The following is a 22,088-nucleotide window of genomic DNA, read 5'->3' on the forward strand; positions in this document are numbered from 1 at the left end:
GAGAGCAGTTTAGTGTTCAGCAAAAAAGGACCAAGAATTTGATTAAAAGAGGAGAAATAGAGTATGAGAGTAAGGAAAATAGAAGTGGAGCGCAAGGGCTTTTAGAGAACATAAAAAAAGTATAGTGGAGACAAATGTTGGTACCTTCCATTTAGAAGTGGGAGAATTTATAATGGGAAGCAAATAAATAACTTGCCAGAAATGGTAGAGAATCAAGAATCTAATGAACAACAGAAATTAAAGTAAATTAGTATTAGTCAAAAAAAAATGCTGGAGAAATTAATGTGACTAAAAGTCTATATTTCCCCAGGGCCTGATAATCTACGATTCGGATGCAGATTGGAGGATGGCAAATATATTGCCACTATTTAAAAAAAAGGAGAAAGAAAACAGAGAACTACAGACCGATTAGTAAAACATCAATAGTAGGGAAAATGCTGGATACTTTTTTTTAAATAAAGGATTTTAAAATGGGACACTTGGAGGTGGATTAGTTAACATGGACCTCATAAAGGAAAACTGTGTTTGACAAATCTACTGGTGTTTTTGTAGGTGGTCAAAAACATAAGGGAGAATCAATGGATGTGGGCTACCTGGAGTCTCAGGTATTTAATGAAGTCCTACATAAAGGGTTTAAAGCACCTGGGTTTGGGGATAATGTACTGATGTGGATTGAAAATTGGTTGACAGACAGCGAAGTAGAATAATGGGACTTTCTCAGAATGACAGGTACCACAGGGATCTGTGCTTGGGTCCAAGCTATTCACAATATATATCAATAACCTGGGTGAGGGAACCAAATGTAATATTTCTAAGTTTGCCGATGATTTAAAACTGAGTGGGATTGTGGGTTGTGAGGAAGACACATAGAGGCTTCAAAATGATTTATTGAGTGATCGGATAAATAAATGGCAGGTCAGTATCACATGGATAAATGTGAAATAATAGTAGGATAAACAGAAAAGCAGAGTATTATTTAAATGGTGATAATCTGGGAAATGTCGATGTGCAAAGGTACCTGGGTGTTTCTACACCAGTCACTAGAGTAAAGCGGCAGGTTCAGCAAACAATTCAGGTGGAAAATGGTATGCTGGCCTTCAAAGCAAGGGGATTTCAGTGAAGGACCAAAGATAAGCAAACAATTCTGCAGGGCAACGGTGAGATCACACCTGGAGTATTGTGTGCAGTTATTGTCTCCTTCCCCAAGATTGAATATACTTGCCACAGAGGGAATGCAGTGAAGGTTCACCAGACTGATTCTTGGGAGGAAGGACTATCATATGAGGAGAAATTGGAGACACAAAGCCATATCCACAAGAGTTTAGAAGAATGAGAGGGGATCATATTGAAACATATAAGATTCTGTCGGAGCTAGACAGCTTGGATGCAGTAAGGATGTTTCCCCTGTTAGGTGGGGTCTTGAGCTAGGGTTCAGTCTCAGAATAGAGGAAGAAATTTAGGACTGGGATGAAGAGAAAATTCTTCACTCAGAGGGTGGTGAACTTGTGGAATTCTCCACTACAGAAGGCCGTGGAGACCAAATCACTGAATCAGTTCACGGAGTAGATAGATTTCCGGACACCAATGCTATTAACTGGTAAGGGATGGAGAGGAAATATGATACTGAGTTAGAGGATCAGCTATGATCAAGTTGAATGGCAGAACATACTTGAACAATAATACATAAGCAAATTTCCAGTCCTGGGCACCATACTAGCAGTCAAGAGCAATGGAAAATTATATTAAGAGCCTGTGTTATTTCCTACTTTGCCTAAACTCAATGGTTTTTTACTGATTGGATTCTATCTTTACATTTTCTATTTAAAAATACTTAAAACATGCTACATTGCTTCAAGCAGTGTCAAAAGTGTCTAAAGCAGCTCATAGTTGAGGCAGAGGGATAAAAACATTCAAAGTAAAAGCTTAACTATCTCCCTTCACAGCCTCAGTTATCCCAAAACTGGGTTCAGAACTTCCCACCAGAAGGGACAAAGTAGCAACCCTATTAAATAGCTTGTTTTCATCCAAACCCATCAAAACAGCAATATCAAACAACATTTGACATTGAATTACATTAGTTATTAACAAAGTTAACCTAAACTTGGTCAACCAGATTGGTTTTTGTTCCTTTTCCCATCATGTGTTTCTATATCCAGGAGTTTTTCTGGATTTATTCTGTCATTATTCTTTCCACGCACCCTTTTTGCCTTCCTAATTTCCCTTCTAACTTCACACCTATACCTTCTACATCCCCCACTCTTTCTGCAGTGTTGAGGCCCCTGTACCTGTTCTAAGCTTCCTTTATTGTAATCTTATCTGTACATTCCTCAACCATTATGGGGCCTCAGAAGTCCTGCTTTTTAACCTTCTTACTAACTCCCTGTAATCTGTCTGCAATAACTCATCCATCTTTCTATCTAGATCACTGGTATGGATCTAGATCATATACCATCCTGGAATCACATTTGTGGCTACAGAATCATCTACTTGCACAATGTCCCTCCAACTTCCATCTGTCGGATGCCCATCAACACAGCACTCCTGTTCTTTCTACTCCTGCCCCACAGATTGCATCAGCCACAGTACTATGGATGTGATCCTCTGAGAAACCTTCACCATTGTTCAGATAAAAATACCAGTCAGAGAGCGTTAGGCATTCACCAGACTCCTGCCATTACCTGTCTGTTCCCATGGGGTGGTCTGGTTGACATCTATTCGCTCTCTACCTTAAGCTGTGAAATGATTGCCTCCTGAAAAATAGGTACCTATGTAACAGTGAGTCTTGCAGTGACATGTCAACTGTTGCTCAATGTCCAAAGTCCAAAATTCACATCTAAAGCTCTTCCAGTTGACAACAATTGTTGCATAGTTGGTTGTCAAAGATGCTTGAAGCATCTTAGATTTCCCCCATGGATATGGCATCATAGCAGCTATGTTACTAGACCAACAGAGTCCTGGACCAATGATCCAAAGAAGCAATTTCAAATCCCATTATGGCAGCTGGGGAATTTAAATTCCAATAAATAAATCTGGAATTAAAGCTAATCTTGGTAACAGTGGCCATGAAGTGGCAAAGTTGTTAAAGCCTATCTGTGTGTTTTATGGAAAGAAATCTGCCACCCTTACACAGCCTGGCCAATGTGGTTCTGGACAGCTAATTGCCTTTTCAGTTCAGGGACAAGTAGGAATGGAGAATAATTACCTTCATTTCCAGCAACTTCCACATTCTGTGAAGGAATAAAAATCCCAATGGGGCTTAGAAGTGCTTTCATTCTCCTGTTTATAGAATAAGAACTAAAACTCATCTCTTCCCTCAGACCAATGCTTACTTAACTTTGAGCTGGGGCACTTCACTTATTTATTTAAACAATTGTTATTATCTTTTTAATTTAACCCTCTTCTTTAATAACATGCATCACTACTTTCTCTAACTTCAACACATTTTCATGCTCATCAAATTCACAAACCCTGCACGCTGTTGCACTCAAATAAAATGCACATATTCTGTGTGATCACCCTCTGTACTATCAAAAGTTTTTAAACATCTTCAAACCGCTCCCAAATTTTCCAAGTACCAACTCATCTGATAGCACTTAATTCCATTCCAGTAATTAGTTGCAGCTGACTATATAATTATCTGCCAACATCCACTGACAGGCAGTTGTTTACTATTTGCCAAGCATTATATAAGAAACACAAGTTAAAATTAACTGTAATAGAAAGTTAAACTGAAACTGCAAAACACAAAACTTAATTTTAGAAAGAGAGCAAAACCTTACAAACTCCCACACTTACCAAATTCCCATCTTTCCGCACTTGATGAAGTTGCATTCAGATGAAGGACTGCAGCCAAGCATCGGGGAACACATCTGATAATTGGATGAGGGGTGGGAAAGAAGGTCAAGGACCACGCTGGAGCATTGGGGGCAGGAAAAGTGGTCTGAGATTGGGGTCTCCACTGAGGGCCTGAGGGAATTGTGGCTTTGGGTAAAAAGAGATGTGCGAGTTGGAGGGTCAGGACCAGGGGTAGGGAGCACAAGACATCGGAGGGTCAAGGAATCAGGCCTGAGCCTCAGGTCTGTTCTGTGGTGAACTGCTTAATGGGGAACTCAATGCAATGTGGGCGGGGGCCAGAGATACACCACTTTTTTACCTGTCAGGAGGCTTAAACCAATGGTTTGTTGAGAGGATCTAATTGTCTCTAGAATCCCCACTGATAGTTGCTGCTGGGACAACAACTTGGTTCAAAATCCCCACAGTGCTGCAAAAAGAGGGTTGCATGGGGTATGATATCATCCTGTGAGGAAATCAGTGGAGAGGGACATAAGGAAAGCAGGGTACTTAGCCCTTTGAACTCATTCTGCTGTTCATTAAGGTCATGGCTGATCTAACTTGAATTTTCACTTGTTTTCTGCAGAGTAGCTAATAGAAATTAGACATTTCACTAATCAAAAGAAAAGGGGGATCATTTAACCCCCACTGCCCCAACACCTCCACACCTTTCCCACATTCCTCCTGAATTACTGGGACAATGTTACAAAGCTACAATGCAAAGATGATGGTAGCCCTCATGTTATTGATCCTACGTATGTGCTAAGGTGAATCTATTTACAGGATGTTTTATTTATTCATTAATATTTTGGGACCTGGGTGTCACTGACAAGGGCAGCATTTATTATCCATCCCTAATTTTGAGGTTAAATTGTGGTATGTCACCTTCTTGAACTGCTGCAATTCTTCTGGTGAAGGTATTTCTACTATTGGGGAGGGAGTTCCAGGATTTAAGAGCATAAGAACACAAGGATATAAGAAAGAGGAGCAGGAGGAGGCCATATGGCCCATCGAGACTGCTCCACCATTCATTTAGATCATGGCTGATATGGCTGTGGACTCACTCCACCTTCCTGCCTTTTCCCCATAATGCTTAATTCCCCTACTATGCAAAAATCTATCTAACTGTGTCTTAAATATATTTCATGAGGCAGCCTCTACTGCTTCCCTGGGCAGAGAATTCCACAGATTCACCACTCTCTGGGAAAAGCAGTTCCTCCAGCCTAAATCTACTCCCCCAAATCTTAAGGCAATGTCCCTTAGTTCTAGTCTCAAATACCAGTGGAAACAACTTTCCTGCCGCTATCATATCTATCCCTTTCATAATTTTATAATTATGGGTTGAGAGCTTCAAGTTACTAGGAGTGAACATCACCAATAGCCTGTCCTGGTCCAACCACGTAGACGCCAGGGCCAGGAAAGCTCACTAGCACCTCTACTTCCTCAGAAGGCTGAAGAAATTTGGCATGACCCCTTTGACACTCACCAATTTTTAATCGATGCACCATAGAAAGCATCCTATCTGGATGCATCATGCCTTGGTATGGCAACTGCTCTGCCCAGGACTGCAAGAAACTGCAGAGAGTTGTGGACACAGCCCAGCGCATCACAGAAACCAGCCTCCCCTCCATGGACTCTGTCTATACGTCTTGCTGCCTTGGTGAAGCAGCCAGCATAATCAAAGACCCCACCCACCCAGGTCATTCTCTCTTCTCTCCTCTCCCATCAGGCAGAAGATACAGGAGCCTGACGGCACATACCACCAGGCTCAAGGACAGCTTCTATCCCACTATTGAACGGTTCCCTTATACGATGAGATGGATTCTTGACCTCACAATCTACCTTGTTTGACCTTGCACCTTACTGTCTACCTGCAATGCACTTCCCTGTAGCTGTGACACTTTACTCTGTATTCTGTTACTGTTTTTACCTTGTACTACATCAATGCACTCTGTACTATCTCAATGTACTGTGTAATGAATTGATCTGCACAAACGGTGTGCAAGACATGTTTTTCACTGTACCAAGTACAAGTGACAATAATAAGCCAATACCAATATGTTTCTATAAGATCCCCTCTCATTCTTCTGGATTCCAACGAGTATGGTCCCAGGCAATTCAATCTCTCCTCATATGCTAACCCCCTCATCTTCTGAATCAACCTGGTGAACCTCCTCTGCGCCACCTCTAAAGCCAGTACATCTTTTCTCAAGTACAGAGACCAGAACTGCACGCAGTGCTCCAGGTGCGGCCTCAGCAGTACCCTGTACAGTTGCAGCATAACCTCCCTGCTCTTAAGTCCAAACCCAAAGATGATGAAGGAATGGTAATGTATTTCCAAATCGGGGTGTTGTGTTGGACTTGGAAGGAAACTTGGAAGTGGTAGTGTTTCCAAGTCCCTAGAGTACTGACCTTCTTGGTAGTAAGATCACAGGTTTGGCAGCTACTGTTGGAGTAGCCTTGGTGAGTAATCTGAGAAAGTTTCCTTGTCCATGTTTGGCTTGATGTTATGAGACTTCAAAGGGCCTGGAATCAATACTGAGGACTCACAGAGCCACTCCCTCCTGCAGCTCCATCTGGTGTGTCCATCCTGCCAGTGAGTCAGAATGTACCCAGGGATTATGGTGCACAAGTCTGTTAGTATGACAATGTCTGGCTATCGTTTGACCAGTCTCTGAGACAGGGCTTGCAAAATAGACAGATGACCTCAGATGTTTATAACAACGTAAGAACATAAAAGTCAGGAGCAAGACTTGGTATCCTGGCCCCTCTTGCCTGCTCCACCATTCACCATGGTCAATGCTGATCTTCTACATCAGTTCTATTTTCCTGTGCTATCCCCATATCCAATTCCCTTGATATCCAGAAATCTATTGATATCAGTGTGAAATAAATTAAACGACTGTGCCTTCACAGCTCTCCAGGGTACAGAAATCCAAAAATGTGCCATCTTCCGAGTGAAGAAATTTCTCCTCATCTCAGTCCTACATGACCTATCCCTTATTCTGACATTGTGACCCTTGATTCTATTCCTCAGCCAGGGGAAATATCATCCCTTGTTGAGCCCTGTAAGAATTTTCTATGTTACAGTGAGATCTCTTGTCATTCTTCACTCCAGAGAATACAGGTCTAGTCTATTAAATTTCTCCTCATGTGGCAAACCCACCATCACTGGAACCACTGTAGTGAACCTTTGTTGCACTTGGTTTAAAGGACAAGTATTATGCAGAAGACTTTGCCTTACCCAGTGCCTTGTTGGATGCTGGGTGGTCCATCTAGTTTTATTCTTTCTCTGCTTCAACATAGCAACTATGGTCCAACTGAATTTGAAAGCCAACCACACTGGTGGGTCTCAAGTCACATATCGGCCAAACGAGGTAAAATGACAGATTGTACTGCATGTGGATGCTGGTGCATCCAGACGGGCTTCTATAAAATATGGAAATTTTATGGTTATCATTGCTAATGACTTCCAAATTATTAACCAAATTTAAATTCCATTAGTGCCAATGTGGGATTTGAACTCACATCCTTGGATTACTGGCTGAGTATTTTAAACATTGTACCCCACTGTGATTGCACTGTCATGTAAATTAACCGCGTCAGGAAGTCAGAGAAACGTCAATGGTAATTTTGAGTGGCACTTTGATTTATAAAACCAACGTTTTCTTATCAACTTTTCGTTTCAACCATGTGTTGCATCGGCCAAGAACTATACCGGTGGCACTGAACACGATGGGATCGTTTTATTATGAATTAACTGCATGGAATAAGGCCAATACATAGAAAATTTGATAACAATATCCCTCATGCTGGCATCGAGCTCCTAACAGACACAGCTTTGTGCTTCTCTGCATTACTGGAATGCCTGCTCTGCTTGCAGTACATGAGGATGCTAGTGCACACTGCACCATTCAGATAAAGAGCCAATTCCTGTGTAAGCCAAGCTCTAGGAGTGATGCTTAAATATATTGTTCCTTTCAATTATAAAAGAGAACAATATGCATTCCATATTTTTGTTGGTGCTTGTTACATAATGTGTGTCTAATTAATAAAGGAAAAATATAATAATATAAAGTATCTTTCTAAACACCCATTTTTCTCTGAACAGCTATGGAGCAGGCAGCAGGCAGAAAGCAAGCTGATTTGCTGCCAGTCGTGGCAGTCCAGGCAGCATCTTCTACTGACAGCCAATCAGGGAGCACTCTGGCTTTCTATTAGCGCGCACCTCAAACAGATCAGCTGTGCTGCTATAGCTGCTGTGAGTGGATCTTGGCAAGAGCTGTTCAACCCTTCCTGTCAAAAGGAATATCAACTCTGTGGCTGGCAGTGGCGCGGAACTACGCCCCCACCCCCAACCCTTATAACCCACCTACGACACCATAACCGCCCCCCCCCCTCTAAATGCACACACTCACACACGACATCCTGGTCAGTGCACACAAATTAAATCACACCCGTACACATCATTGTGGAGGAAGCCGGGAGAAGTAGGGAATAGGAGCAGTGCTGCTGGGATCAGTCTTCGACACACAGCACCGCAGTGATCCTGGCTTCCTCCCTCGGCAAGCAATGATGCTGCTGTGAAGGACAGGGAAACACTCTGACAGTGTGTGTACACAAAACAGGCAGGCAGGACAAGAAGCTGGCTGTTGGAACACGCAGGGGTAAGTGAAGCTCTCCTGTCTTTTGCTTAATACAATTACCCCCTCGCTGTGCTCTCTTGTGGGTTTGTCGTACTTTTAAATAAAGGCTTTTGTTTAGGTCCTCGTAACGTTCTGTGAATACTGGCATGCTGCCATCATTTCCCCCTAAATAATTTGCTGCACAGTGTAAGAAAAAGTGGTTGTACGGACTGGGGGTGAGGATGTTGATGGGGTAAATATTAGCTGGGTATCAGCATTATTCAAGGACCTGGACTGCAGTGCAATTCACATGAATGATTCAGTTTCACTGTAATAATTCTGAGACTGGCTATGTTTATTCACACGCAGCGGTTTTATTTATTAACAGAAAAAAATCAAATTCCACCCGTATGAAGGTTCTTTGATGAATGAAATATTATTGCAGAAAGGGAAAAAATTATAATATTTGAGGCTTATGATTATTATTGAATTTTGTTGCTAATGTTTCATACATACAATATATATAGGTTTCTTTATAAAAGAGATGGGACAGCATTTGCTCTCAATGACATTTCAGATAATAGCATACCCAAGAAAAAGAAAAGCCCCTGGTCAAATGTATGCTATTTTGCACAGCCTGCGAGTATCCTGTAGTCATTTTCTTGTTTCATCTACTGTAATGATGTCATCTACACGGTATCTGAATTGAGGATTTTTTTTGCTCTATCTGTTGTAAGGCATCTTGTGCCAGGATTTCAATATGTAGAGTTTGAATGCAGTGTGCATAGTGATAGATCAAGCTGGCTGCTTCTGTGCTTGGACTATGGATCCAGACTAAGGTTCCAGGCACATATGCTTTTGAAAAGGTACTGAACCCCACCTGAAGGCCAGGGAAAAAGGTAACCAAATGAGGAAATAAAATTGAACTCTCTCTTTACCTTCACCTATTTCCAGTATCTCTACCCTCAAGTAAAAGAGCAGACTGTTCGTGTGCCACAGATGATTGTGTGGCTCTAACCACTGCCATCATCTTTCCATTGGTGGAACAGGTTTTATGAACTGATGTCTCCTCATCCTGTCAGAATGGCATGCTGTGCTACCACGACCTTCTATACTGAATGTCTAATCTGTCACTCATCAAGAGAATTGTGGTCTAACTTGGGATCTGAATAGGAATGCAATATAACTAGTAATCTACCTCACGGGTTGATACCTTGCACTATTGAGATGCGGCAATAATGAAGCAGTTTAGTTGCTCTTTCATTATTCCCATAGTCTCAACTTTATGTATCAAGACTGACTCAGCCTAATCCAGCACTCAGGCAAACGACGAATTTCATTGACTACAATGCTAATATTGCACAGGAGGAATTTCATGGCAACTCAGCATTTTGCATCATTGGGGAAGATGGAAAGTGACGTTTTTAATCATGTAATGTGGTTATTTGAGCTTTGTCGTGGAACTGACTGTCACACAGTGACTGTGCTTGTGAGAATTTTACTGTCCAGCTTGAAGGAGAAAGAGCCTCCATGTAGAGTAGACTGAGTGGGGAAAACAGCTTTCTAAAAAAATGTAATCTCAAAGAAGGATTTGAAATGGAATTCTGATACATATTTAAAAATAAGTACTTTTAAGGTGAAGTCAAAATATTTTTATTTTGGTATAGTTAAATAAGACATCTCTGTATACATAGAGGAGAGAATTTATGAAGGCAAGTCTGTGTGCATGGTGGTACGTCCTTTAGCAGCTACTTTCAAAGTGAGGGCTTTGTTAATGCTTGCAATCATTCATAATTTCCTGTGCCTTTCCTAAAGACAAGCACAAAGTATATTTTTCTGCTGTTTTCTTATTCCCCTATATAATTTTTCCAGTCTCAGAATACAAGGGGCCCATATTAACTTCAACTGATCTTTTCCTCCTTGCGTATCGACAGAAGCTCTTGGAATCTGAGTTTATGTTCCTAGCCAGCCAAGTCTTATGTTCTATTTTCCCTTTCCTTATCAATGTTTTGGCCATCATTTGCTGAACTCTGAGATTTTTCCTGTTCTCAGGTTTGCTGACTTCTGTGGGAACTTTCTTTTTGATCTATTAGTATTACTTAACTCTGCTGGATGTAGGTAGCTGGACCACTTTTCCTATTGGTTCTAATTGCATATAAACTATATATTAATCCTTTGGGTGATAACCATTGCTTGTTTACTGTCATAACCTTCAATGGAGTTTTCCAGTATACCATAGCCAGCTCACACCTTTCGCCTTCGTAGTTTGCTTTATTTGGACTTAAGACCCTAATTTCAGATTAAACTAAATCACTGTCAACTGTTATGTAGAATTCTATCATATTGTGAACGCTGTTCCTTAATGACTCCTCAACTGCCAGATCATCAATTAAACCCTTCTCAACACTAGATCTGAAATAGCCTGTTGCATCACTGGTTCCTTGATATATTGATTTAGAAAACCATCTTTTATGTACTCCATGAATTCATCCTCCAGACTGCAACTGCTCCTTTGGTTTGCCCAATCTATCTGTAGATTAAAGTCTCCTTTTTATTATTGTGCTACCCTTGTCACACAACCTCTAATTTCCTGATTTATACTGTATCCTGCATTCCCATTACCTCTGGGGGTTTCAATACAACTTCCATCAACATTTCTCCCCTTTGCCATTTCTTAGTTCCACTGAAATTGATTCTATTTCTTGCTTTTCTGAGCCAGGTGCTTTCTACCACCTTTGTCCCAGTCTATACTATAAGGCTAACACCTCTTTAACACACCTACCTGTGTTAAATGAAAATGTACTTCCCAATACTGGTCCCAATCCATGTCTCTGTAATTGCTATGGCATTGTACTGAATGCTGTCTGCATTCAAATAAAGAGCTGTCACTTTTTTTTTATTCTCTGACTCTAACTGGAAATATATTCTTCTATTAGCATGCACTGTGTCTTCCTGACAGATTCTGCTTATCATTACCCACTTTGCTATCCTACATTAATGCTTGTCCTTTCTGCACAATCTTATAAATTTCCCTTCAGCAGAACTCTGCACCCTCCCCCAGCACTCCAAATTCCCTGACTATTTCAGTTAAAGTATTCTTTGCAGCCTAAGTTATTTAATCCACTGGTCCCAGCTCAAGTCAAGTGACGTTAATCCTGATGGAAGAGCTCCCTCTTTTCCCCAAAGGGTAGGCCACTTAGGAATGAAATGAGGAAAAATTCACCATGCAAAGGTTGGTGAATCTTTAGAATTCTCTATCCAAGAGGGCTGCAGAGGCTCATTCATTCACTGTATTCAAAACAGAATAGACAAATTGAGGAATGTGGAATCGGCCAGGAACCTGTTGTTGAGGAATTTTGTTGAATAGTGGAGCAGACCTGAGAGGCTGAATGGCCTCTCCTGTTCCTATTTCCCATGTCCTTGTATATGGTGCCAACGCCCACCAAACTTGAAACCCATTTTCCCACATCCAGTCTTTGAGCCATGCATTCAGTTCTCTGATCTCGTTTAACCTGTGACAATTTACACAAGGCAAGGGTTGAGTAAGTTGTTACCTTTGTGGTTCTGTTTTTTAATTAGGACCCTTATTGCTCCTATCCTTTCAGCAGAACCTCACTCTCTGCCCCATCTGTGCCTCAAGTTCCCACAACAACTCTATCTTTTCCTTTCCATTGCCAAGTTCCTCTCCAGCCCTGAACATCTCCTTAGGACTGGAGAGGAAATTGGAACTAGAGGGGAAAGATCCACAGCCTTCAGAACTTCAGATCTGGTGGCAAAGAACAGCATTCATCCCCTCATCTATTCTGTTCTGTCCCCTATTACCACTACATTCCTTTTCACACTGCTCACTTGAACAGCCGGATACCCACATTGATTACATGCATCAAAACAAACATTAGGATTAATCAGTAATTATTATTCAATGTTATCTGCAGTTTTGAATTACAAATATAACCACCATCTGTGTCGCTGCTCGCTGACATTTTGGCCTTGCATCATAAATAAGACAAATACTACTCCTTGATGCTTCCTCAATGATTTACAGTTAAAAATAACGAACAGCACATGAAAATACACAGAAATCCTGCAGTAAAAGTATTCTTCAACAAAAAAGGATTTTAAAAAAAATCCATATAACAGCAGACCTGACCATGCTGTGGAATACTGATGCACTTTCTCATTAAGAGCAATCCTGAGCCAAGTACATTGCCAACGTTATTAGTTATACACCTACCTGGATTCTTTGATACCTGAAAACTTCCAAAATCTTTCTTCATCACGACATTCTTCAATCTTTACTGTTGCTTCAATAACCAATGTATATTGCTTGTTTATTCAGCTGTGATTTCAGATTTTGGCCTTGCATCATCCTGTTCCAAAAGAAAGGTGCTTTTCCTGATCTTTTCCATTACTATATAAGCTGACTTGCTTTCATATCCAGGCTGTGTGTACTTTATTCGCTGCTATTTCTGAACTGAGCATATTACACCAAACTCCCTTCTTTGGGCTCCTCATGGGCCCTTCTTTCTTCTTTCCTCCTTTTCCTATCCCAGTCATGCCACAATCTTCATCTTTTGGCTTCTTCCAAGCCTCTACTCGTATTCCTATTCCTATATCTCTGCTTTCCTACTCTCCTGCAACTGCCTCAATCTTGAACAGCTTTTGGATAAGCCCACAACTACCTACAAGCTTTTCTTAGTGATTTCTGAAGGGTATATTGGAACACTAATTACTGCTTACTTATGAGCAATAAACCCTACTTTCCTCCGTTCCTGCCGACCTTCCCAACCACTGTGCCCACCAGAAGCTAATCTCGCCAATCTTTTCTGTGTGCTAATCAACCCACCCACTGTGTCCTGAAGCAGGGTTTCGACCCAAAACGTCGACAATTTCTTTCCTCCCACAGACGCTGCTCGACCCACTGAGTTCCTCCATCAGATTGCTCCAAATTCCAGCATCTGCAGTCTCTGGTGTCACCATGTCCAAAAGCTCTGCTTATTGAGAACCTCTCTCTGTCTCTCCACATTTATTTCCACAATGTCCATTCACTTATTCACTTGCAAACATTGGCATCTGTTAGCATGCAGTATGTAAAATAAGTTGTGAACAATAATTGTCATTTTAAGTTGCCATTCCTTTAAGGATTGTATCATATGTCCTTTTAACTCAGTCTTTCTGTTCAATAACACTCTCCAGGGTGCTGTCATTCACTGTGTATGTCTCGGCTTGGTCTAATTTCCCAAAACTTCGCACATGTCTGAGTTAAATTCCATCTGCCATTCCTTTGCCCACTTTCTGCCATTTATCTATATCCTGTTGTAACCTTAGACAACCTTCTTCATTGTCGACTATTAAGTCTCTGAGCATTAATCATTTAAAAAAAAACTTTATACAGCATGGTACCAGGCCCTTACAGCCTAACGAGTCCGTGCTGCCCATTTAAATCCACATTAACCTACCTGTACATCTTTGGAATGTGAGAGGAAACCAGAGCACCCGGAGGAAATCCACGCAGACACGGGGAGAACATTGTTTACAGAAGTTTTTTTTACACTCAGCTTTTTGGGGTCTCCTTGGGGCTTGTGTATCAGTCTGTACAACCTGTGATGAATTTCACTGGAGTATGAGAACACACTCAGTGCATTGTAGAGGAAGATGGGATGGTCGTCAAAGCAGACACTTGTCAGGGGTATCAAGGTGCCACATAAACTGTGCTGCTGGAGTGAACCTGAAGAGTTCACAATTGTGAGGTGCAAATTTGAGCTTGACAGAAAAAGAGGCAGCACCTGCAAACTGGTTGCAAATAAAAAGATAAGGTAATTGCTGAAGTGTAGGACTACACGGCAGTCCAGTTCCAGATCAGTTCTATTGGAAATTTCAAGAGTGATGAAAAATCATCAGAACCTTTATGTACATAGACTGAATGGATGGAAATAATTTTCAGGACAAATAACATCATTAATGTAAATGGTGAGACTAGAAATGCTCAAGATGAGGCCACGTATGTTCACAATAAGGTGATCATGTTAACAGAAGTATGTGACATTGGCAAACTTAAATGGGACGATCAGCGTGCCAGTTAACAAAGCCACAAAACTGGGATGGCATGCTGGTGCAGCAGGTAGTGCTGTTACCTCACAGATCTAGTGTTGTGGGTTCAACCCCAACCTCAGCTGCTGTCTGCATTGGAGTTTGCATGTTGTCCCTGTGACTGTTTGTTTGTATTTCTCCCAGATCCTCCAGTTTCCTCCCACAACACAAAGACGCATTGGCCATGGATAAATACCCCGAGTGTAGCTCAGTGGTGGGGGTGGTGTTAAAGGCCAAGAGAGAGGGTATTAGTCACAGGAGATCTAATTGATGGCAATACTCTGCTGGATGCCGGAATGGACGAGATGGACTAAGTGGCCTCCTTTGCATCACAGTATGCAAGTTACGTCCTTCAACCAGTGCCATCAGAGAGTGCGTGCGTTATAAGCCGAAGTCAGTGGAGACAATAAGCAATTGTACAGATATTCCAAAACATCTTTGCTGTGCTGCAACTCAGTCATTTTCTTGGATTGAAAGCTGTGAGATAAGAGCAATGGCAGGAGCTCTAACATCAGGTCCGTGGGTCTGCAGAAAGTGGGTCTGATCCAAAGCTCTGCTCATCTTGCAAAAAGAATCATTCAGCACAAGTGTGTCAATTCAGAGCAGCAAGATGTTTCAATTGTAGAAAGCAAGGGCACATACCCTAAGCATACAGGACTAGACAATGAATAGCAAGTGAAAGAAGTGGGAGTCAAGCTGTGCTCCAACAGAAAGGGAACAATTACAGCAGAAGATCTAGACCTGTACCTTGCGCATTAAGAGCCCATGTTGAAGAGCTAAACAAACTGGAGTGACAGAGGGCATTGATAAAAGTGTCACAGGGTGATTCAGCAACGCCATTGTGATCAGAGCTGAGGTGGATAAAAAAAATCTGGCTCTGTAGGTGTCATGAAGTAACCGCTTATGAAGTAATGGATAATGAAGGAAACTCTGCTTACATCTCCAGTTAAGTACTGAATTGGCAGGGGCAAAGGTCTTCACTAAATTACACCTGTCTCACCCACTATGTCTAGCACAAAGAAAGCCAACAATCCTTGACAATTAAAACACACAGAGCTGTACTAATATACCAAGCTTCCATATAATCATCACAGATATACCAGGCGACTGTTGCAGTTGGTCCACCAATACTTGTGCGATCAGAATGACATTCTATTTACAATCACCACATAAGAAGAGAACCTTTGGGTACTAGAGGAAGTGTTCAAAAGACTTTATTAACATACTGTCAAGTTTAAAGAAAACAAATGCCTTTGTGCAGAAAGAAATGATTTATTTAGGTCAGTGAGTAGATGAAAACTGGCTGCAGCTAATTAAAGTGAAAGCTAAGGTCATCATCAGAGCTGAAAATGTTTCTGATACCCAGTCATGATTTAATACCCTGCTAAATTTCTAATCAACCTTGCCACAGTATTGACTCCACTTCATTAACTATTAAAGAAAGACAAAACATGGTGCAGGAGGAGAGAAAAGCAAAGTATGTAGAGTATGATCTGTGAAAGATCCTATTTTTGATCTTCAACCATGAGCTAAAACCTGCTTGCTTTTGCAATGCTTCAGAATCAGAGTCAGATAGTCACACAGCACAGAAACAGGCCCTCAAGCCCACCATATCCATGCTGACCACTGAGTACCCATTGATACTAATCCCGTTTACCAGCACTTGGCGATTCAAATGCTTGTTTAAATACTTCTTAAATGTTGTGAGAACACCAGCCTCCACCATGCACTCAGGCAGTGCAATCCATACTCTGGGTGAAAAAATTCTTCCTCAGGTTCCTTCTAAACCTCTTACCCCTTACCCTAAACCTATGTTCTCCAGTTTCAGACACTTATATTGTGGGGAAAAGTTTATTTCTATCTCGCCCATTTACACCTCTCATAATTTTGTACACTTCTATCAGATCACCCCTCAGTCATCTTCACTGCAAGGAAAAAAAACCCTGTCTATCCAGTCTTCATCACAATGCTCCATCCCAGGAAACATCCTGATGGATCTCCTTTGTAGCTCTCCAGTGTCATATAGTGTCGCAACCAAAAATGTACACGTTACTGCAGCTGTGGCCTCACCAATGTTTTAGTAATATTCTCCTAACCTATGAGGTTGAGGCAGAAATTATCCATGTCGTGAATAGTAACCATGGGAAGACTCCAACTGACCAAACATGAAGAGTTGCACTCCGACAGAGAAGAATGCATTGCCGCTTATATTTGAAGTTGCGAAATTTTACCAGTTTCTTCTGGGAAGACCATTCATACCAGTTACTAACACCAAGTCTTTGCTGGACATATTGGGAGCGAGGAGTGCTACTCCCACAATAGTGGCATCAAGGATGTGGAGGTAAACAATCCTCTCATCTCAACATGATTATGACATTGAGTATAGTGCATCCAAACAAAATATTATGGTAGATGTCCCGGCAAGACTATCTTATGAGGAAGCCATGGTAAACAAAAAAAACACAGAAATTATACACTGCAGATAGTAAATTATAACGTCCCTGTGGAAGCAGTGAGAACCATGGACAACGACGGTTTAGAAGCAGGTATATGAAGACACATTAAGTGGATAGACTAATTTGATTGCAGGTCTGAATGGGGACATGAAGCCACTCCATCACAGTCACTATGAATTATCCACCAACTATGTTGAATGTGTGGTGATACCAAAGGCATTGTGAAGTGAGCTTATGTAAAACTCCATGCAGAACACTTAGTGAGAAAGAAGGCAGTGGCTACTGGATTTATCTATAGGCCAGCACAGACAGATGTTGAAGATCTTGTCTGTGGATGTATTTTGTGTCAGGATTGCAAAACCTAACCTTTTAAAGCACCACTCCAGGTGTCTCAGTGGCCTACAAGATCATTCCTGTGTATCCATATACTGTGAAAATGGTGCGGATAACTGCTCAGTAGTAATCAACAAGCACTCAAGGTTGTTAGAAGTAAAGCACCTTGGGTCATGCACCTCCACAAAATGCACAATAGAAAAATTAGGATCAATTTTTGCCTCGCACAGTCTTCCGAAAGAAGTTGTTTCAGAGAATGGTCAACAGGTTAGATACTTCGAGTTTAAACAAGTTATGAAAAACAAAGGAATAAAGCAATGTTTCATTCTTCACACTCCTCTTCAAAAGGGGAAGAGAGGTCAACTTGTATGGTGAAGGGAGCATTGAAGAAGCAAGTCATGGAAGGTCAATCAAACAATATAACGAAACATCGACTTGTGGTATTTCCTTTCAGCCACAGAACAATGCCGCACTTCATGTTGGGAGATACTCCGGCAGAAATGTTAATGCACAGGAGACTCGAGGCACAGTTCAGTCTTGTTCAACCCAATTTGGAATCAAAGGTGAAGGAAAAGCAATTCAAACAATTGCACCTTCTCCTTGTGGCCATGTAGTTTTCCTCCAGGTGCTCCGGATTTCCCCTGCATCCCAAAGACATGCTGATAAGTACTTTACTGTAAATTGCCCCCAGTATAGTGGGGCGGTAAGAGAATCAGAGAGGAATTAATGGGAATCTCAGAAAAATAGGTTACAGGGAAATAAGTAAGGGAATGTGATTGTTCTGAGAGCTGACATAAACCTGATGACAGAATGGCCTCCTATATCAGGAATATTATAAATATTAAAAAGATAAGAGTAAACATTGCAACAGAGCCACAAGAAGAAGAGGATCAGTTTGTATGATGGAGTATGTGTGCTGAGATGCTTTGGATGGTTGGAGATGGGCAATTAGCGAAGAGTAGAAGACTTATGATTCTAGGAATTGTGAATTTTGGTGAGAAATTCCGAAGAGTCCATGTAGACCACTTGCATCCGGTGCACAAAGCCAGGAAGAAAAGCAAAGAAGACTGTGAGATCGAAGATGGTTCTGAAGTGAATCCATGAAGAACCAGGATATAATATTTTCATATGAATCAAGATGAAACAATGTCACTGAGCAGCAATGGATGACACCCTAATAACAGCTGGTGAATCCAGGAGTTCAAAATAAGTAATACCACAATCTTTGCCAAAATCTCGAGTGTACAAAATTCAGTTATATTAAGTCAGTTTATGTTTTCCTATGTTTTTTTAAAACGGGGAAGCAGTTTACTAAAAGTAATAATGGTTGTGAACAAAAATTGTTACTGTAAGGCTGTCATCCCTTTAAGGATTTCATCATGTTCTCTGGACAGCTGCAATGTTTAAAGAAAGTTCCTTAAGTAGTCTGTGACAAGCTTTTCAATAAACTACGTAAACTTTGCCCTCCTTGTATCTCGTGCGTAAAAGTCAGTACATTCTGCAACAGGCTTTGCTAGGGGTTACAAACTCAATGAGCATGCTTACGTTACAATCCTAACATGGTTTTCACAGAAACATGTATATAGGCAGTGACAGTATGCCATAAATGAAACCTCCTCACCTGTCTGAACCATCTATGGCCTGCCCAAAGGCAGTAAGGCTTGGCCACTTCTCTGGTATCTTGCTGTCCTTTAAGCACTGCACCTTGTTCAGTCCTTGCTGAGTCTTTAAATACCTCACTTTTTTCCTATCCTGTGCCAAGACTATTCCTAAAATATTTGTCCAACTTTCCTTGTCCTCCAAATTAAACAACTGCCAATATTAATGTTCATGTCAATTTCATCTCAACTCTGTTCTGGCTTGAATCCCCTCTTGTCCGCTGTAAATCTCCCCATTCAAGTAAACTCTTCCAGCCATATTCATGGCCTCAACCACTACTTTGTCATCTCATATGCCCTTTCTTCTCCTACCACTTAATCACAGACAAATTCCTTCTGTCTTTGATCACCCATATCGCTGTAAACTCTGCCAATTCCACTCTCGTCTTCATCCTTCAGAGGAGAAAATTTCCCATTACCTTCCTAGCCTTTGGCCTGCTATCCTCTAAGGACAATTGTGGAGAAGTTGATCTACTCACTCAATTTCACCCTTTCCAGCACTATGATATCATTGTCCCTGGTAAAAACTTTCACTCTCACCCTTTCTCACCATTATGGTTATTGGACATGATCTTTTTTAATGGTAGGCAGGGCTAGAGGGCCATATGTTTCTGTTCCTTATTTTATAAACATACCATCAAGTTCTGGGGAAGCAGATTTAAGAATGTCTACCACACAAGTGGTTTAACTATCATTATCTCTAGTCATCTTTGAAAGGTGGTTATACACCCAAGTAACCTGGTAAGCCTCTTCCGAGGGTAATTAAGGGGGTCACTGGAAAGATACTCCTCTTCGTTGCAAGATTTCTTTCCTACAGTTCATTAATAAACCAGTTGGCGATTTACAACAATCTGACTACTTTACAACAATCTGCCCACTATTTAATGTATAGATTTTTCAGACAGAATCCAAATTCTCCAGTTGGGTCACATTTAGTGCAATTGGATCTTGCTGTTAGCTGCCAAAGCTACTCACTACTCCAGAATCATCTTGGAGAGCAAAGATAAATCTGGTCTTCCTTTCTCTTATTTGCCCCTCTACACTCATCTTCAGCAAGTGCAAGAAGCTCCCTTGCCAATCACAAGTTTGCCTCATTAAAGCCCAGAATCCATGTCATTGGTCTTTCTCGACAACCACAATGTGTATTTATATAGGATCTTTAACATCATAAAACTAACAGCTCTTCACAGAGCACTGTCCTTCAAAATTTAATACCAAGCTACAGATATTAGAACAAGAGATCAGTTAAAGTACTGGTGCTAAGGAGCATCTTCAAGATGGAAAGAGTGGCAAGCTTAGGGAAGGTTCTATGTAGCTAAAAGTACAGCCATCAAAGTGAAACAATTACATTTAGGGTTGGAAGAATAAAGATATTGCAAAGGGTTCTAGGATCAAAGGAGGTTACAAATAGATGGGCAAGGCTATGGAGCGATTCAAAAACCAGAACATATTCGAGGATTTCAAAATCAAGTCACTGCTTAACCATGTATTGGGTGAATAGAACTTGCTATGCTGGAGAACACGTGGTATAGTTTTTGATGTTGTCAAGGCTACAGATGGCAGATTAAAGAAGGCCTGTCAGAAGTGTATTGGAATAGTCAAGTCTACAGATAACAAAGGCATGGGTGTGTGCAGAAATCCAAATTTGTCAGCTTTCGGAGGGGTAAGCACATGCCCTTCACAGAAAGAGGCCATTTGACCAGTTGAATCCAAATAGGCTCAATGTTATCAATTCTTCTTGTCCCTTCAGCTGTAATATCCCAATAGCCAGGCAAATTCTTTTCCTTCAGATATCAGCTCGCTTTTGAACACCACAATTGAGTCTCTCTCTATCCCTTCCCTTGGCAGTGAATTCCAGACCATAACTACTCACTGTGTAAGAAAAATTTGTTGCTCATGTCACCTTTTGACTCTTTTTCTATGTCCATTATTTCTTAACCATTCTGTCAATTTGCTATCTGAAAATTTGGAAATTGTGCCCTCTACACCCAAGTAAGTCCATGTTATGAATACATATTAGGAAGAGCAGTGTTTGTGGTAACTGACCTCTAGGGACTCCACAATATACTGCCTTCCATTGGAAAATTGGCCTTTCACTGTTGTTTTGTTTCGTAGCCAAATTCCTATCCATGCTGTTATAGCATTAGAGGAGAATGGTGTAGTCAAAGATTGCAGACAGGTGGAGAAGAAGGAGGTATGAATTATCTTTGTCATAAAACAACCCTGAGAGAAGGAGGAGGAATGAATTATCTTTGTCATAAAGCAACTCTGTTTGTGGATGATTTTTCCAAGGAGCAACATTAAGATGGATGTTATAGAATGGATGTTATCTTTATCTACCTGGGTGTCATTTGGTGGCGCGGGCTCGTTGGGCTGGAAGGGCCTGTTACCGTGCTGTATAAGTAAAGTTTTAAGACGGATGTTATAGGCAAGATGAGCAGAGAGGGTGTGATAGCAGAAAAGAAACAAGAGAAATATGCAGTTTGAATCCAAAGCTTAGAGGAGCATTAGGGAAGCAGCAGATACAGATGATCATAATCTTGGTAGCAATAAATCCTTGTGCTCTTTCCGTCTTGTTGGAGTTGTTGTTGTGGAACTCAGGGATAGAAATTAAAGGATATATCTCTTATGCTTGCTTCTGTTTCCTCCAAACTCATCCTACCCATGAGACCAAACTCTTACTTCCTTGACCTCTTTCCCAACAAGTAGCTCATTGCATAACTTCCACTTCTGGCCCCCATGTTAGCTGGTTTTCTAAGTGGTTCACACACTTCTGGTACTATCACCCCTTTCATTCAAAACTGTTGTCCCAATATATCATGCCCTTTTCCTCGTCCCTTGCCTACCTCATTAAACATGTGAACGAACACACACACACACACACACACACACACACACACACACACACACACACACACACACACACACACACACACACTCCTTTTCTTCATTTGCAAGAGTTTTGCCCATTCATTTAATCTTTAAATTATTCTTTGCAATTTAGTACTTCATCGACCTTCCTACAAAACCACCTATCTTTTGTTATCAGCAAACAGATCTATGGCTTTCTATGCCATTATTTAAAATGACATTGT

General features: G+C 41.1%; 2 protein-coding genes across 3 annotated transcripts in view; one reads left to right on the forward strand and one right to left on the reverse strand.

Moving 5' to 3' along the window:
• The window catches only part of rsph14 (radial spoke head 14 homolog), a 479,803-nt gene that overhangs the window by 221,729 nt on the left and 235,986 nt on the right, over positions 1-22,088 (reverse strand). The window lies entirely within an intron of this gene.
• gnaz (guanine nucleotide binding protein (G protein), alpha z polypeptide) overlaps positions 8,259-22,088 on the forward strand; it is a 191,655-nt gene continuing 177,825 nt past the window's right edge. For both annotated transcript variants that reach the window (XM_052032160.1, XM_052032161.1), the window contains exon 1: positions 8,259-8,498. The gene's annotated coding sequence lies outside the window, so the exon portion shown is untranslated. The remainder of the gene's footprint in view (positions 8,499-22,088) is intronic.

The sequence above is a fragment of the Pristis pectinata genome, chromosome 17, assembly GCF_009764475.1.
Source record: "Pristis pectinata isolate sPriPec2 chromosome 17, sPriPec2.1.pri, whole genome shotgun sequence".
NCBI classification, from domain to species: domain Eukaryota; kingdom Metazoa; phylum Chordata; class Chondrichthyes; order Rhinopristiformes; family Pristidae; genus Pristis; species Pristis pectinata.